The sequence below is a fragment of the Oryzias melastigma genome, linkage group LG18, assembly GCF_002922805.2.
Source record: "Oryzias melastigma strain HK-1 linkage group LG18, ASM292280v2, whole genome shotgun sequence".
NCBI lineage: Eukaryota > Metazoa > Chordata > Actinopteri > Beloniformes > Adrianichthyidae > Oryzias > Oryzias melastigma.
This window is the reverse complement of record NC_050529.1, coordinates 5,190,755-5,209,744: the sequence shown is the minus strand read 5'-3', so window position 1 is coordinate 5,209,744 and position 18,990 is coordinate 5,190,755. Positions and strand designations below refer to the sequence as shown.

The following is an 18,990-nucleotide window of genomic DNA, read 5'->3' as shown; positions in this document are numbered from 1 at the left end:
ACACCCACGTGAAGAAACGTGTTTCTATCACCCTATCGGCTGAGGGAAAGCAAGCCTTAAGTCCCTAAGGCTCTGCCTTAAGAAACAAGTTCAGACACCACTACCACTTCAATTGCCCCAGCATTTGGAGGGGCAGGGAGAAGTCATAGGGATAGGTGAAGAATTCAGATAAATTGCATGATCAAAATGTTTATGAAACGTGCATGAACATTTTTCCTTTACAGACTCACCGATTGGTCTACGACCTTGGTGTTTTGTTTGTGTCCCGTACAGATTTGCAAATATTTACCCCACAGAAACCTGATATCCACTTGTAGCGACAGTGTGAGTGAGACTTTAGGAACCAAGAGATAGAATTCTATCCATGCTGAACAAAGCAGTCCTCCGCAACAATTACTCCAAAAACCAGACCCAGTTTAGGTTAGGATACAAACATAAAAATTTGGTTTATTTGGTTGATTCCTCCATTCAATTTTTTAGAATACCCAATTTTTATTGCTTTTTTTTTTGCTGTTTTGGAATGGTTTATTGGCCATCATGCATTGCATAACTGTTTGGATAAGCATTTCTGCACTTATAAAATATAGAAATATTGATTGACATATTAAGCCTATTACATTCCTGCAACATACTGCATTTACTTTTACAAGTTGAGCATATTTATTCAACAAAAAGCTATTAAAAAAGCAGAAGTATTGGGCCAACATCAAACCACCTCTATCATGCCCTTTCTGCACCACTGATGTTTTTGGGCTTTTTCCCCCCAAATATTCATCAACCAAAACGTTGGCGCTTCTCATGGTGGACAGTGAGTTCTGCCAGCGTTCTGCTGCAATAACCACTGAAAGCAAAGGAAGCTTCTTCACGCCTCAACCTTCAGAGCTTTCTGTGATGTGATCATAAATTCAGCTTTCTTGAAGAAAAAAAAACATCTTAAAGAATTGCTGGTTTACCAGAAAATGCAACAAGGTGAACGTAAGGTTAGCGGCTGTCAGAGGCCGTAAAGTTGGCGGCTAAATGGAAAGTGGAGCAGGAAAAATGTTGAGTGACAGCTACATTGCTAAAGTCACCTTTGCTGCTTTATGTTAATGTGTCCTTCGTTTTAATATTGGTTGTGACCCGTTACGGAGATCCCTCTCAAAGCTTTTTGTGTCTGACAGTAAGTGCATGTATGTCATCACTGGACATGCAAAAGTCAATAGCTTTAGTGCTTCTACAATTTTAATTAGCTGGGAAATTTAAAGAGGGTTACAGTCTTTGTGTAACTTGGGGCTCAAGGAGAATTAACACAATCTGTAACAAAAACTTATTTAATGATTTACCATTTTCATGAGGTACCAGTTGGCGTTCTTCTAGTAAAAGTCACCAGTCCGTCTAAGGACCATCTTTACTCATATGTTTTTGGAATTGTATAAAGACCAGTTCACTTATAACGTTGTTTTCATGTTATTCCAGTCATACTGTAAACATGTTATTTATGAAATTTAAAAGAAGATTTAAAAGAATCCACGGGTTCCTGAATGGTCCTTTTTAAGACAGTTTTTTTTTTTTTATCTCAATGAATTTTCGTCCTTCGCCAGTAGTGATGCTACTAAACTCCATACCAATACCCAACAGAATAAGTTGAAAAAAGGCTGTTGTGGAATTTAGAGTATACGTATATCTTACACTTATTTAACCTTCATCAATACTCAAAGTCCTTTTCAGTCAGTGATGCCAGACTTGGTGGTTTCCTGCCCATTGGGGTGGTCTTGATTCTTAAATTGCGGGTAAAATTTCCTTTGGGCATAATTTGTACAGGATTGGTGGTTTTTAGTTTCTTATGCTACGGTCACAAATGCAACTGTCACCGCGCGAAGGGCAACATATGTCACCTCCTTTGCTGAAACAAAGGGGACCAACTTTATTGACTCAACTCCGGCACCTCTCTCGGTGGGTGGAGTGCTCCTGCCTCAGGTGGAGGAGTTTAAATATCTTGGGGTCTTGTTCACGAGTGATGGAAGATCGGAGCATGAGATCGACAGGCGGATTGGTGCTGCGTCCGCTATTATGCGGTCGCTGTACTGGTCCGTTGTGGTGAAAAGAGAGCTGAGCCAGAAAGCAAAGCTCTCAATTTACTGGTCGATCTTCGTTCCAGTACTCACCTATGGTCATGAGCTCTGGGTCGTGACCGAAAGAACGAGATCCCGACTACAAGCGGCTGAAATGAGTTTTCTCCGCAGGGTGGCTGGGCGCTCCCTTAGAGATAGGGTGAGGAGCTCAGTCACCCGGAGAGAGCTCGGAGTAGAGCCGCTTCTCCTCCGCATCGAGAGAAGCCAGTTGAGGTGGTTCGGGCATCTGGTCCGGATGCCTCCTGGACGCCTCCCTGGAGAGGTGTTCCAGGCATGTCCCACTGGGCGGAGGCCCCGGGGAAGACCCAGGACACGCTGGAGAGACTATGTTTCTCGGCTGGCCTGGGAACGCCTCGGGGTCCCCCCAGAGGAGCTGGAGGAAGTGGCCGGGGAGAGGGAAGTCTGGGCATCTTTGCTTAGACTGCTGCCCCCGCGACCCGGTCCCGGATGAAGCGGAGGAAGATGGATGGAACTCCGGCTGAAAAACTAAACGTATCAGCTTCCAAAAACTGTTGGAATTTTCAAGATGGCGGATTTAAAAAAAAAAAAATTAGTAACAATTCAATATTGAGACAAAATGAGAACAGATTTGATTACAATAACTGTAAAACTGTTTAAGATTAGAAGATCAACTTTAGTATTAGGAAAAAATGTGAACTCCTCCTAGAGATTTTAATAAATCCTCGAGCATCACTGGAAAGCTACTTAGGAAAAATGTACTTATTAGAAATTGTACATTTTTAATTGGCTTTAGTAAAGCGAGCACAGAAATATGGCGTTCCATTGTTGCTTGCACATTTTTTACTGGAATGTTGTGAAAATGTGGTAAATGAATTCCTGGCTTGAGCTGAACAAAACAGCATAACAGGATATGACCATATTAGGAATGTGGGCCTGGTTAACAAAAAACGCTGGTTGCCAAGGAAATTCAAATATTTACTTTTGCAGATTCTTCTGAAAATTATATAGAAGTTTTCGTCACAATATGACGACCAAAAACTAAAATGGTTGCTATAGAGATAAAACTTAGAGAAAAGCCACATTTTGAAAATAAGCTTTTTTAATACAGGAGCAGAAGGGAGGTGAGAGGTGTGTGGCAGATACTCAGCCAATGAGGGCGGGGGAAGGAAGCACCTGCAGTTCATACAATGTACCTTTAGGTTTTCATTATAATTTATGATTTTAGCAGTGAGTTTACCGTTTCTATTGTCATTTATGCGAGGCACTTTACATTATTTCCACTTAACAAATAAACATTGCTTTAAAAACAGTAAATAACTCCATCTGACTATGGTATGGACCATGATTTCATCTAAAAATATCTGTATTTTTGAAAAAAAAAAAAGCTAAAGTTCTCCATAGAAACTTGGCTTCATAAGGGCCGATAACAGAATAACCAATCTCATTACCATTTTACCGAAATGTAAGGGCGCTCTGACTGTTAAAAGTACAAGATGACATTTAGAAAACTCGATTTAAGCGGCAGCGGCGGTACATGCAGGGACACAGACAAATGGACAAATCCACTCAATCTGTTGTTGTTATGAGTTTCTCGTTTAACTGCACGGTTCCATATTTGTTTCCAAATTTGCAGAGATCTGCAAATATATCAGTTAAAGTGACTCCATGGTAACCAGTTTACCAGTTTGAGTTTGGAGATGTAAACCAGCAGAAGAGGAGCGGAGGATGAGCTCCTCCTCTCTGTAAATCCACTTTCTGTTTATCGACGTCTATAGAGTCCGTTTCACTGTAAGTGAGATTTAAATCCGTAACGATGCATCTCCCCGCAGACGCCAGAACGGAGCTGAATTTAATGTTGTTTCCAGCTGCTCCTGGTTATTGATTTTCCCCAAATCCCCTTTAAAAGCTGCTCCTTTTTCCTCAGAGGAGACTCGACCTCCACATCCCAGTGAGTGTCATCAGGCGTTTGACTCTTTAATCCTTCAGTATCTCGGGGAATTAGCGAGGCGCTTTAATCTGCTGTCACATTTTCAGAGGCTCTGAGAAAGAGACAGTAGGAAGAGCTGGAGGTGTTGAGGTTCTCTTTGGAAGAGTCCTGAATGGGTCAGGAATGAATCCATCAGAGGAACAGGTCATGGTAGAGGGTTCAGAGATAAATACTGGGAAACAGATGGAGATGTTTGGACGAACAGTCATAAACCTCTTCAGGGGTTGTATGGGGGTTTGGGGTTGTCCAGGTCCATGGATTATCGTAGAGGAGGGGGGTCACAGCTTAAAGTGAGAGCAAGTGTCCTTGAGGCTCCTATGGACACCTCATGGGACATCATGAAAAATGAATGTCGTGTGTGTGTGGTAATTGTTTCGTGAAGTATTGGTAAAGAAGTTGCACACTCATGCCACACTCCAGTCGTTGGTAAGATGCGAGTACTGACTTCTTGCTAACCGGTTGTGCAGATGACACTCAAGTGCCTGTAGGACGCCCATAGAATACCCAGAATTTCCTGATTTGTAACAGTCATGCCGACATAAGGACTGCAGTCCTATCACACCATTACCTCTAACGGGTTCCTTGCGCATTCCACAGGATTATGGAGGAGGTTGAAAAAAGCTAGAACATCTCTGTTGCACACCTGCATTTCACCTACTTCACCTTTATATGTTGCTACGACCGGTCACCCACAAAAAAATATGCTTGCACATTTCCACTAAACGGACTCTCCTAGTAGTCTAGGACCTTGATATTTTGTCTGGGCCCTCTACGTACTCCACACAAAGGTGACCATTTTTCACCCGTGGACAGCCCGGATCCACCCAGGTACCAAGACCAAGTGAGTTCCATGTGGTTTAAAACTGGGCAGAGTTTGTGGTTCCCAAATGGGTTTGTCCATAGTTTCCGTCGTGGCCCTATTTGTGTTTGCTGACATTGGCTCTGCTTCCCAAGGACCAGTAGCCTAGGTAGGCGCTCACTTGCTCTGCCAGACCCCAGGGAGTGGAGCTCGCTACACTGCTCACTGGGCGATTGGCTAGCGTAGCTACTCGAGCCAATGTGGGCAAACACAGGTGGGGCCACCACGGAAACTGTGGACAAACCCATTCGGGGCCCACATGTTCTGCCCAGTTTTAACTATATGGGGCTCACTTGGCCTCACTGGCTGGGCAGCTGTAGGAACAGCTACGACTGATGCTACATTCACACTACCCTCAGCAACATGCATTCAAGCGACCACTTCCAGTGAAGAGTCTACCCTATGTAAATGGCACGTGCTTCCTGGGGTTCCAAGTTTACAACTGATGCTATGGAAGTTTTAATTCAGTTTCTGGCCTCTACGTATAAACCGTGCGTCTGATGAGAGTGAGTTGAAAGAATAACCAGCAGATCTTTGACGTTTTGGGTAATAACGTATGGTTAGCGTCCTTTTCGATTCATGGAAGTGCTAACCTTTAGAAAAATTAAGGTTTGTCCCCGGCCACAATTATGTATCGGAATAGTAAGATTTGCACCACTTCGACATTTCTCGCCAAGCCTCTTCCATTTGTCAACGATGGTCGTGTGGTATTATCAGGTGAACACCTTATTCTAGAAGTGCTCAAGAACCTACGTTCAGCTTGTTCTTGAACCCGGTGTGTACCTAGCCTAGAGTTTTACGCTCGTGAAAGAATGCTGAGGTTGGAGCTTCCAGGAAAGAGGTTTGAGTGAGAAGGGTTCAGTGGAGGAAGATGATTCTTCAGCCAACAGACGAAGATGATACTCTGCAGTTTTGACTCGGTAAAGCAGAACCTTAAAGCCTTCCAGGGATTTTGATTGAAATGAAATGAGAAACTTGATTTTGCAAACGTGAAATCTACAATCTGGTCTGATCTTACGCTGCCTGAGGCGTTTTTTTTACTTTTTTATTCAACAGTTCAAGTTAAAAAGAAAAAGTACTCCTGCTTCTGTTGTATCTAAAGCAGACTTACACTGACGGCTTGAAAAAGGTTGTCATCCATCTCTTATTCCTCTCACTCCTCTTTGACCTGATTTGTATTTCTGACCTGTCCTCACTTCCTCTCTGGTGCCACGTCTCCCCTCTAGCTCTATCCTTTCATTTTAATTTCTACAGTCAACATTTTGATTTGGGTGTTACATCTTCACCTTTAATCCTGGGCTTTCTGGCGGTTCTTGGTCTCATAGCCCAGGGCGGGTTTGCTGTCTTTGTTCAAACCACGAGTGTTCACGTTCAAACGTCCTACCTCTTCTTTTTTGTCTGTTCTTCAAATGTAACTACGATTTTTAAAACCATTTCCTCCTAAGAACTGTATACCTGAACTCTTTCTAATGACGAGTCCGTCCCAGTGTGTCCTCACATGCAGTCAAACACTCCCACAGAAACAGAGGCAAGCTGCTCCTCCCACACAGAATGCTAAAATCCCTCCATTATCTGGGAAAGTAATTGTGTTTTTGTAAAGGCTCTGCTCATTGTTCACACAATTATGGATGACTGCAGCGCACCAGCATCCGCAATAAAACAAATTGCTTCAGTTTACCAGGACTGGGTTTGTGTTTTCAGACATGTCAAACTGCAGTCGGATTCTGTTCAGAGAAACACCCGTCCAGAACTGCTGACCTTCACAAACAAAAACACACTTTTTCTGCATCTGGATAAAGCTGTAAACAGCATTATGAGGAAAAATAAAGTGCATCCACTGCTGCCTCTGTTAGTATACTTAACATCTGACCTTTACAAAGAGAAACACACTTTTTGTGCATTTTGATTAAGTTTTAAACCATATTATCAAGGTAAAAAAAATAAAGTGCATCCACTGCTGCCTGATAATACAAATGACAAAAGCTGACCTTTATGAACAAAAACACACTTTTTGTGCACCTCGGTAAAGCTTTAAACCATATTGTGAGGGAAAAAATAAAGTGCATCCACTGCTACCACTTAAATACTTAACAGCTGATCATTACAAACAAAAACATAAAATTTTTGTGCATCTTGATAAAGCCTTAAAGTAACAAAGAAAATACATTGATGAATTCCATTCTGCTATGTGCTAAAGCGCCCCCTAGTGACTTGTTTACCTTCTTAAAGTTCCGTAAATTCTGACATTGGTGACTTTAAATCATCTTTGGAATAATATACTGTGCTAATTTTGTGTTTTTTTACCCAGAAACCTTTTTTTTTTACATTTTTGGTATAAATAAATAACATTTAAACAAAATATTTAATCGTCATAGATCTACAGCTCTACGTTAGCATTTAACCTGCTTACTTAAACTGGAGCTCCACATTCTAGTTTTTACTTTAAAAAGCTTCTTTAAACGTTGTTTACATGAGTTCCACACAATAAAACTCCTCTAGAGAAGCTCCCACTCATGATAAAGAACTATTAAATATCATTTCATTCCTACAGAAGCACCAGAGGAAGGCATACTTTCCCCATGTGGTCTACTAGACTTTTCTTTTTTTAATTATGGTTCAGGAGGAGCAGCAAAGACATTCTTTCCAGTAGCTATAAATCCATTTTCCCCTCTGCAGACGGTGGTGTGAGCAGCCTGCATCCCGTTCCCTCCACACACTTAAGTCGCATCGCCTGTGGCTAAACAGTACAAAACACAGATATCATAGCGTCTACAGTATTTTCTCTGGGTTGCATCAGTTGAGCAGACTATTTCAGGGAGTCCTCCTCTCCTAGTGGTGTTTGGAAGTGAGGCTTGTCACAGTGCAGCAGCTCCTCCTGTCAGAGAATAGCCATAAGAATCCGAACAATGGTCTGGCAGTACTGACAAACCCGACTTGGCCTCAACCCGACGCCGTTTGTGTAAGCATTTTTCTGCAGAAGCTGCAAAATGTCAAACCTGATGGTAAATAGACGGGAGGAAACTAGATTCCACTCCTCAGTTTCCATGATTCTTTGTGGGATTTTTAAAGGTTTCGACACGCCGTCGTCAAACTACGGCACTAACTCCGCATGGACTCGTTTGATCCTGCTTTCCTTTGTCTCCAAGCTGCACATCGCACCGCGGCGTCCGACGGCCAGCTGCAGTGTTTAATTCTGGGAAGATCTGCGCGGCGGGAAGAGGAGTTCCTCCTGTGTGGATAATTTAAAAAAGCCCGTTTCAGCACTTCCTGCTGCATGCATTGAACGCTGCCTAATGCAGATTAAAGACTTCTGTGTTTTCTTCATGGTTTTTTAGTGGAAGGCATGGATTTCTGCTAATGAGGTGGATGTGTTTAAGCCACGTGTTCCTCTCTTCGTCACATTATTGGAAAACTACTTTTTTCAGCTTTGTTGTGTTTATCAGAGAGCAGGAGTTTGAGTTTGGTTTAACCCGGGGGGGTCAAACTCAATCTAACAGGGGGCCAAAATCCAAAATACACCTTAAGTCAGGAAGGCACAGAATAAACATTTATTTAACACTCTCAAACTACATCTTTAAAACTTAAAAAACACAACTTTAGCATAATTATCAACTATATTTATAGCATTACCTGTGATAATGCTAGTGTGAATGCTGTAAGCTGATTTTTGCCACTGAAGAATCTAATGCTGATAGTGGAAGATGCTGAAATTGATAGTTAAAAAACACTGAAGCTGATAGCTGAAATAACAGAAGCTAATTTTGAAAACACTGAAGCTAACAGCCCGCTGAAATATTACCTAAATGCCAAATTAGCCTAAAAAAACTACAAAAAAAAAGCCAAAATTCACCAAAACAGCTGGCAGGTAAATATTAGCCTAACTCCAAAACAGCCTAAAAAATGTAAAAGAAAATCCCAAATTGGCCAAAACAGCTAGCATGCAGCTGAAATATTAGTTTTGTGGACTTTAATCTGTGCTTAGTTCCTGTCTGAACTAATCAACCTGCTGCAGAATGAACCAGCTGTCTGCCGTTTGTGACAGATCATTCCAGCCAGGCACAAACAAAAAATATTTTTTTGCTATTCTAAAATAAACTTAATTATTTTTAGTATTAAATGTTCCATTTTTTTAGATTTCAAAACTCTTTTTTTTTTAGTATTGTATTTAGTTCTTTTTTCACTTTCAACTATTTTTTCATTGTTGATTTTGAAATTTTCTGATTCAAAAAGGAAAAAAAAAGAGTTGAAAGTAAAAAAAAGTTCTGAAATTCACATTTTGAGTTTCAAAACCTAAAAAAACAGGACATCTAAGCCTGAAAATATTCAAGTTTAAGCAATGATTTGAATAAGGAAACACTCAAATTCTATTTTGAGCCTAATTTTCTTGATATATGTCCACAATCATTAGAAAAATGTGTTAAAACAACATTTTCATTGGAGTGGTTCTTGAAAACATCGAGGTTTTTCAGCTAAAGTCGAAGCACAAGTCCAGAGTAGCTTTAAGTGGTGGAGTGTCTGTGTGAGCTGGGTGGATGTCCATTCAGTAAAATCCGCAGATAGAAGCCCAGACTGGGCTCCAGTTTGATTGACAGCTCCGCTGGAGCTTCCTGCGATGCCCTCAGGTTAAAACCAGAGTGGCCTGAAAGACTCAGTCATTAGTTTGTAGTGGTTGCAGCTTTACCGTGTAGCTTGGGGCGCACTTCTTGCTTACAGCCTCAAACTCACTCCTATGTTTGGACTGCAGCTTTGTATCAGCCGGTGAAGTTCAAAATGTCAAACTGAAGGAAGGTTTCTCCAAAAAGTCTCAAAGTAGAACACGTTGGTTCTTTGATCGTCTAATCAGACTCTGATGGTGTTTGTTGTTCATGGAGTAGCAGGTAAAGGTAGACCAATTAAGCTTCTTATTCTCCATCATTTTGTTCTTGCGGTAACTCTAGAGTGAAATTGTTGATCTGAGAGGATTTCTCTCTTCTTAGATCCGAGGAAAGTTCACACAGTCGACACCACTGACCGCAAATGAGAAGTGGAGTTTAATCGAGGCTCCAACCACATAAAGTCAGTTCAGTCTCCAATTTTTAACAATATCAGCGCCGACATCAGAAGCAGTGATTGGTCAGAGTCATCGTTTCTATGGCAACCACGATCAAAAGTTGGGAGTTAGCTTGTTGGAAAGCCACACCCCTTCCACATCAAAGCGTTGTACACAAAGGTGAGGTCCAAATTCCTTCACCACCGCGCTACGTAGTTAAATTATAGTGCATTGGCCATCGTGTAGAGCAAAATCCAATGTCCATAAAATTTCACAGAATTCTCTGCCAGAAACCAGCATACATAAATGCTCACTAGATTGGGGAATATAGACCATAATGCATTGCATTCAAATCTTTATTGCAAAAAAACATATTTTATTATATTTTTAAATAAAACAACGTTTACATCAACAGAACACAATGGATTCATTAATAGTCGTCATTAAATGCTCGTATTAATTACGTTTTCATGTCATTATATCGGTGACGTCATATCCGCCGTTTAAAAAAACAAAAATAGTAGTATAGTAAGTAGTAAGTAGAATATGATATTGGACTTGCTTTTAAGATCCAGACCAATAGATTGTCCCACACTATAGTGTTTTAGTAGTTAAAGAGGGAATTCAGATCTAAATCTGTCATTGAACATGGGGACCCAGCAGGCTCCACCTACTTTCATTAAGACCTCTGATTGGTCAGAATAACTTGAACTACAAATACAACATTATTGAGAACAAGTTAGAACAAAAAAGTATCAGATCAAGAACGTTTATTCTGATCAATAGAGTTTATTTCTCTATAGAAGTCTGTGGGGTCTTCGTACTTCCTGTTTGGAACACCAGGGGGAGGAGTCACTCGGTCCATTTCTCGTATACAGTCAGTGGTCCATCCGAAGCAGCGATGGAAGTCTACTCCGACCACAAACAAAGTCCATTTTTGGGTCAAAGACTCTGGAGGTCATATAAAGCAAGACGCTGAAGAAAACACCAGAATCCACACAGAAACACGTGTCCGGGGTCACCTTCGTCTTCAGCAAACCCCGCCCCCGAAAGACCACGCTCTCCTCTACTCCTACATGGATTTCAGGAGAAACAAATGATTTCAGCTGGGATTGAGAGCCGCTTACACACAACACTTGGAAAAAAAACCAGCTCTTTTTTCATTCAGTTACTTCAACGTCAACAGGAAATCCAAGAATTTAGGTCATTTGGGCTTCAAAATTCTGATTTTCTGCTACATATTCATCTGTGACAGATCATGTGAGTCTCTGTTATAATCTTTTTCCTTCTATGTTGTCGGACACACGTTCCATTGATATTCATTATAATTGGAAATATTTTGTTAAATAAAAACAAATGTCAAGAGAGACCATTGAAACAATGATTTTTAGATTAAACTGTAATTTATTTTGGACTTTACAGGGATGGGACAACAGACAAATGGAATCTACTCAAATAAAATAAACATTTACCAAATAACTTAAATTTATTTGGTGTTTTTGAAAGTTCTTCAAACCCTTTCACACCTGAGATGTTCCAGGTAACACTCCACTGTTTACAAGATATGGTACGTTGGTGGTGACATCTCAGGTGTTAAAGGGTTAAGAAAGAGTAGAAAAAAGAGTAAATTTAGTCAGAAACTACATGGTGTAGTAATGTGAAACTTAGAATTTTTGACATAAAATCTCAAATTCAGGAAAGACCAATTTGGTATTTTTATGCTTTTCTGATGTTTTTGACTATAAACTATAAATTCTGACAGTTAGTACTGAAGTTCTTTGTTACAGCCAGTAGTTTTGCTTAACTCTCACCTGATTGATCATTTAAAAGACTTGAAATCAAGGATGGATCAACCCAGGTACATGTAGACGTTAGTAATAAAACGTATTTCCTGACATATTTGACCAATAAAGACAGATTTCACAACCAGACTGCAGAATCTAAGAGGAAAGACGAGCAAGAATTGTGTAAAAGGAAAACAAACAGATAATAAAGGGTTAAAAAGAGAAGAGGAGGCAAAAAAAGACAGCTAGGCTCCATATAAGCAAAAAAAAGAGATGAGATGAAGTCAGATGAGATGATGAAGGAAGATTAGAGATGAGGAGAAGAAAATAAGTGTGATGCTACGCGGAGAGAACGGAGGTGGATTAGGTAAGAAGACGATGAAAAAACAACAAACACACGAGAGAAAAAGTAGAACGAACGATGAAAGGAGGCAGAAATCATGAGGAATGGAAAAGGAAACAACAAAAAAAGGTAAATAAAGGAACTATGATGGGAAAACGGTGACAAAGTGATGAGGAGGGAAAAAAGATGTTTCACTCTCCATGCCAGCCTCCTCTCCTCCTCATCCATCCATCCATCCATGAGAGGAGGAGGAAGAAAAGGGAAGGAGAGGAAGAGTGGACTGTGGAAGCTAAAAACAAAAAGTGCTCGCCCACGCGGGTCAGAGAGGAGCCAGCTCACAAATCCAGGAGAGGATTTGGAACCTGGACGTTCTCACATTCATGGACTCACACTGCGGCAAAGAGAAGCAGCAGATCTGCACCTCCTCACTGCTCCCGATCTACCTCCTCCAGTCGACTCGGACTGAGAGTCAGTGTTCGGACGTGAACGGGAGAAGAGGGAGTCAATAGTTGCTGGATTTGTGGAAAGAAATAAGTCAGAGTTTTGGCTCATTTGGATTTAATTCATATAAGAACGAACAAGTTTGACTCCAAACAAAAAGAGTGGAAGAAATGAAAAAATAAAAATACATATTTCTGAAAGTTTTCAATGTGTAAAGAATCTTGAATTGATCATATCTTAATCTTTGTCAGCTTTGGTGCATATTTTGGTCTAAAAAAATTGGGCCAAAGTTCTAGCTCCGCCCCTGTTTCTGCAAATGAATTCCGATGAATCCTCTTTTTTTGTAATAGTTTTTGTGGTCCTCAAAAGCACCTGCAGAAGCACAGAGGACGAGCTCTCTGATCATAGTCGTGTTCTGGTGCTCTTCCGTGTTCAGCTACATTCACACCACACGCAATCAGTCATCAAATATAAACAATAGCTGATTGCTAAGCTCAACAGACTAACTTAAACGGACTATAAAAGAAGAATTAGCTTGTCTAACTCTGCAGCTATGTGTTTGAATAGAGTAACTGATGAGGGTGATCCAGAATGAACTGGGGGGACGACACGAGCCAGAGGCGAGGTCCACAGGAGCACAGATGAGTGTCAATGCTAAGTCGATGCATAGACGCCATCTGAGGTCCTGTGGTGCATCACTCTGGTAGAATTGTGATTTGAGCACCAGACGCTGCGTATCAAGACTTAAAAGTTTGGTGAGGTTGATGCGATGGCCACGTGACGCTTTCAGTGACTCAATCAGTGGGTAAAAAATGAATCCAATATGGCTGTTCAACAAGAGGGTTTTCGTGGACATTATGTGGAAGGAGGGCTGGTACTGGGCATACGCAAGCTAGGCGGCCGCCTAGGATGCATGATGGAAGGGGGCACCAAATTGCAATTCTCTTTTTTTGTTTGTTTTTTTTTTGTTTGTTTTACACACAGTTTAACACACCCCTCATTTCGTGTGAAAAATTAAAAAAAAAAAAAAAAATCATGTTTCGCCTAGAGCGCCATGCCGCCCAGGCTAGGGCTGTATGGCAGGCATCTAGCGGTTCAAAAGATACGAATATGAATGGCGTCCGGTGTCAATACAGCTTTAGAGATTGAGGTGGGAGGTTCCTGTCCTTAACACAAAGTCCATCATGTTTTGGATAAACACTTTTTGTCGGCACATTTCTGTTTCCATGTTTTAGTGTTTCCATGTTATAGTCGGCTAATCGATGACTAATCAACTAGTAAAATACTGGACAACTAATTTATTAGTCGATTAGTCGTTACTTTACATTATATGGAGTTCGATAATTTCGCATTTAGCTAGTATTTAAGCTGCAATTAGCTTCAGCGTTTTCAGCTATCAATTTCAGCATTTCAGCTATCAGCAACATCATCTTCAGTGCTATAAATCTAATCTTTAGTAAGTTTAAAGCTAATGATGGTTAAGACGTGTGCTTTACACCCAGTTTGTTTATGACCTGATTATTCGACTAATTTGAAAAAATAATCAATGGTTAGTCGACTATTAAAATAATCGTTCATCTTGTTTCACTAGATGAAAATAGTGATTTTAACATGTTCTTGTGGGCGGGACTTTTGGTGTGGAGAAACCCCACCCCCCTTCAACCTGCCTGTTGCTGAGAGCTCTCTGTTTACAATCCCACCTGTTAGCTTACATGTCCTCCATCAGAAAATGTTAAACATTTTCACTGGAATTTGGTTTTTCAGGATCACCGACCACCCTGTTCTGGTTCTGTTAACATCCCATAATGCTAAAAAAAACTTCAACTTTTACACCTTTGTAACCTGAAGGTGTAATAGCCATACTCTGCAACTTATATAGAGTATAAGTTGCAGGAGCAAAAAAAAAAAAAAGTGAATAATACAGAAGACATAACATTATATAAGTCACATTAACTATGAAAAACACGGCAACTTATGCAAAAAAAACAAAAAAAAAACACTATTTTGGTCTCAGATTTGGCTAAAAAAATTGATTTTTAGAGCTGGATCATATTCCAACTCATCCCTTCAGATACTCAGAGAGTAAATCAACTTTTTCCACCGTATGTCGAGTCTACACAGGACTAAATGTCATTATGAAAGCTGAGTTTAGTCACTCTGAGGCCTCAGGTGCTGCTGCTTCACACCTCTACGTTTCTTTCTCCAGTGAAGCTGCAACCATCTGCTGATAAGGCAGCAGTGACACACAGATAAAGCCGCTCTGCAGGCTGACGTCTTCTTCATTTGCCACAGAAAGTGGCGGATCCTCTGAACCGACAGAGCAGAGACTCTGGCCCGCCTTAAAAATTAAAAAAAATAAGTCCTTGTTGGAACAGACAAACGTTTTATCACGTGACTGCTAAATTACACAAAATTAAGAGCAACTTTCCCCTATAGTTCCAGTAGATTCTGAAGCTTCAGAATCTACTAGAATTATGATGATTGTATTAAACTTTTAAAAGTTACAGTTAAGTTAAAACAACATCAACGCTGGAGCTAAAGCTTCGCTGCTAAATAGTTAACCCTTTAACCCCTGAGGCTGAAATCTTTAACATCCTGTAGCTTTTCAACCATTAACATAGATCCAGAATCCACTAGAATGACATTGATTGTGTTAATGGTTGAAAAGTTACAATATATCAAATAACAAAAACTGGAGCTCTAGTGTTAAAGGGTTTAAGTCGCCCCCTAAACCGCTTCTACCATCCGTCATGTCTCTTGTTTTAGCAAATGTGTTTGCAGGAATTCAAGATCCTGATTGTAACTTTTATGCATCTAGCTGCCAAATAAAACCCAAATACTTAATTGTTGCCGCAAAAATTTAGAGCAAATGAGCAAAACTCTACAGAGAAATGTAGACAAAACCTTACATCTTTACCCAGGCTGGGGACAGGTACAGGGACTTTTATTTTAGGCGCCTAATAGAGCGTACACTGTCCGGTTTACTCTGGGAATCGAACCCTGACCTCCCTTATGCCTGTATCGCACTTAACCAACCGAGCTAAATATAGAGCGCACGTGGAGACATAAACATATAATAATCCAGTAATAAATACATAAATAAAAGGGGGAGGGGTGGGGGGGCACATTCTGCAGATCCATCTGCGCCTGATTGTTTTTGTTTTCCTCCGCTGTGCGCGTCCACGCACGAACACGCGCACACAAGCATTTAAAAAGAGCGTGCGTGCGCAGAGATCTGCAGCCTCCGTAACACCCGCAGGAGCCCCGCAGAGACCCACGGAAACTCCGCAGTTCCACGCACGCATGGACGCACGCGCTCTCTCTCTCTCTCTCTCTCTCTCTCTCTCTCTCAGAGCGCGTGCACGGACCCCATCTACGCCCCCTCTTTTTCTCTCTCTCATTTCCAGCATTAGTCAATCCAGTCAGGACGCATAAACCACCCACAAAAAACAGTCACGGAACAGGTGGGAGGGAATCCAACAAATAAAACAACAATTAAAGCCTAAAGTCAGCCTCGCGCTCAGTCTCACCTGACTGACCTGGAAGTCAGTACTGGGGGAAAAGTGCAGAAAATCGCGAAGAAACGAAGACGTTTCTGCTTCTGGAGAACCCACGTGACGCGTAAATCAGCCGCAGCTGCGGTTAATTGATCAATCAGGCTGCCACAGGTGTTGCGGCGCCGCGCGCCCCTGTGAGGAGGAGGAGGAGGAGGGGGGGTCTTACCTGCACGCGGAGAGCCTCCTTCTCCGTCAGAAGAAAAAGAAAAAAGAATCTCCCAAAATGAAGATTATCCTGCTCCTCGGAGCTCCCGCGCCCGCACGTGCTGCAGGTCCTCCGTCTGTCTCTGTCCGTGTGTCTGTTTCCTCTCGCGGGATTTCCTCCCCCGTTTTCTTCCTCCTTCTCCTCCTCGGGATCAGCTTGTTCTCCTCGCGCCACCTGGACGGAGCCGCTCGTGACGCCCGTGATGTCGCTGCTGCTGCTGATGCTGCTGCTGCTGCTGCCTCCTCCTCGCGCGCCCCATCGTGATGCCGCCGGCTCCGGCTGCTCCTCTGGGGAGGTGAAGAGGAGGATGAGGAGGGCGCAGTGTTGGTTCTGTCTCAGCAAATCACAAGCTTCGAGCAACAGGTGATAGGAGTGATGAGTAACCCCCCCTTCCTCCTCCTCCTCCCGCATGTACACCGCATCAAACACCCCCTCCTCCTTCTCCTCCTCCTCCAAGTCTCTGACTCCTCAAGTCCACCAAAGCTTTCAGAAATGACTCTCCAAACTCAACATGTCAAAGCAGCAGCAGGAAGAAACCATCTGTGTGTCACAAACTCAAATCTTTTACTGATTGTCATTTTCCCGCCATATTTTGGTCTTTGAGGTCGGAGGTTGACAACCTTTAACAGTGAAAGAGACATTTGGACTCGTTTTCTACTGATCAAAACCCAGAGAGATGGGTAATCTTACTTTAGCCTTTTTGGCACAAACACAAAAGCAAAAATATAAAAAGATCCTAGCATCTTTCAATTTTTTTTTTTTAATGTGTGACCAAAACTTCAATAACTTTTTTTTCCCTTTTTCCCCTCAATGTGGTCTTCCACTGCTGGGTTTTGTTATTTTAGTTTGGGGTTTGGTAGTCTTAGTTTGCTGGCTTTGTTTATTTGTTTTCTTTAGGTAGTTTTGGTTAGCCAAACCATAAACCTCTTTAAAGGGCTTGTTTTGGTGAAAAGTCAAACTTTTCCAAATCTCAGTTGAAGCCTGCACCGCTGGTCTTTTGAGGAAATGCAGTATTTTGGTTCACTTAGGTTTCCTGGGAGTGTATTCCGACTTGGTTCTGGACTGAGTCCAGATCAAGTCCTCAACCTCGCGTTTGGTCTGTGTTGAGACTGGGATCTGTCGGAGATGACTGAAGATCTCTTCAGTTTTGGCCAACAGTTATGGTTACAAAAAGAGAAAGATGTTGATGCTGCACTATACAAATCCTTGTCATTCAAACATTTCATTTGAATGTCTGCATGAAGGTCAGGCTCAACGCTTTTAACTGCTACTTTGGTTACGGTGGAGGCATGCTGCAAGGTGGTTACTAAGGAAGCTACGGCTACGAGCTACGCTAATAAGTGTTTGTGGCATATAGATTGTGGGGAATCAATGTGTATCACAGTAGTAGTTCACTTTCAGCTTATCCCTTTCGGGGGAGCCACAGCGTAACAGCACCCACTGTTTCGCATCAGTGATTTGGCAGAGTTTTTACGCCGGATCACAGTAAGAGTTGTTTTTCTGACCATGCATTCATCCAATCAGATTTCAGCGAGTAGCTGCTACATCGCTGCTCCACGTTTTGTCCGCTAATGACCAGCTACGGTGGATGTTTTGGTTCAGTTATTTCACTCTCGCAGTGGATCGGACTCAAACTAAGTAATCTCAGAGAGAACCGAAGTTCAGTCCGATTGGAATTTAAAAGAGACCACCTTGAAAGATGGGTTTTAGAGCAGTTCCTGTTCCGTACCAGTTGCCATGTAAACCCGGGGTAAGGGTGTATTCAGACCGGATAGATCAGTTAGTCCGGATCGAGTCCTGAACCTCGCGTCTTTCAACCGGACATTTCTGTTTAGAACCAAAGATTGTAAACAAAACCATGTGACTAAAGATCTCTTTAGTCATTGGCTGGGAATTACTAGGGTGGGGCAAAACAACGAGAACAATGGAACTCCTGCGCTTTCCAATCCTCGTTGGGATACTTCACTTGTTCAAACTTTATATTTCGCTGACCAATTTTGAACAACAATTTGAGGTCAGATACACTTGCTGCTTTGGTACGGTGGAGAGATGCGGCAAGGCGGTTACTGAGGGGGCGACTGCTAAGAACAAGTGTTTATGACATACAATGTAGTTCTCTCAAGCAACGTGCATCATGTTAATAGTTGTTCTGAAGAGCCTTATTCATCAGACCACGTTTCAGTGAGTTGTTGTGTCTCATCGGTCACTTCCTACCTACTCTCTGATTGGAAACAAACTCAGATCACCTCAGAAGATTAGTCAGAAAGTGATTTCTGGTCCTGGATCAGGTCCACTTGGGTATATTCAGACTGAGAACTTGTTCTGGATTATCAGGGAAAAGGAAGTCTGGTTCACTCTAAGCATGCCAAATGTGTCCAGCTTGAATACAGCCTAAAGTTTACCTGTTCAGGTGAGCTTTTGTTTTTTCCGGAGTAAAGAGGGCAAAACTGCATAGAAAAGTAGCAATGTTAAGCCCTCGCTACTTTAATGAGAAGTAATGTGTTTTGGTCTTCCACATTAAAAACTCTCACAATCATGCGTAGTTGCGCACATTTTAGAACCAAAACTGATCACGGAGGAGAAATTAATATTTGCAGTTTGTGCCCGGCCAGAATTCTAAGACATCAAGTCTTTCGTGTTCTGGATCAGAGCTGTGAAAGAAAAAGCCTGGATTAAGATTAGCAAGATTGGCACCCCTTTGACTTTCCAACTG

The 18,990-nt window shown here is 41.8% G+C and overlaps 1 protein-coding gene across 1 annotated transcript in view; it reads right to left on the bottom strand.

Moving 5' to 3' along the window:
- The window catches only part of trpc5a (transient receptor potential cation channel, subfamily C, member 5a), a 124,138-nt gene extending 107,193 nt beyond the window's left edge, over positions 1 to 16,945 (bottom strand). The window contains exon 1 of the mRNA XM_024287580.2: positions 16,239 to 16,945. The gene's annotated coding sequence lies outside the window, so the exon portion shown is untranslated. The remainder of the gene's footprint in view (positions 1 to 16,238) is intronic.
- Between the last annotated feature and the right edge of the window lie 2,045 nt (positions 16,946 to 18,990).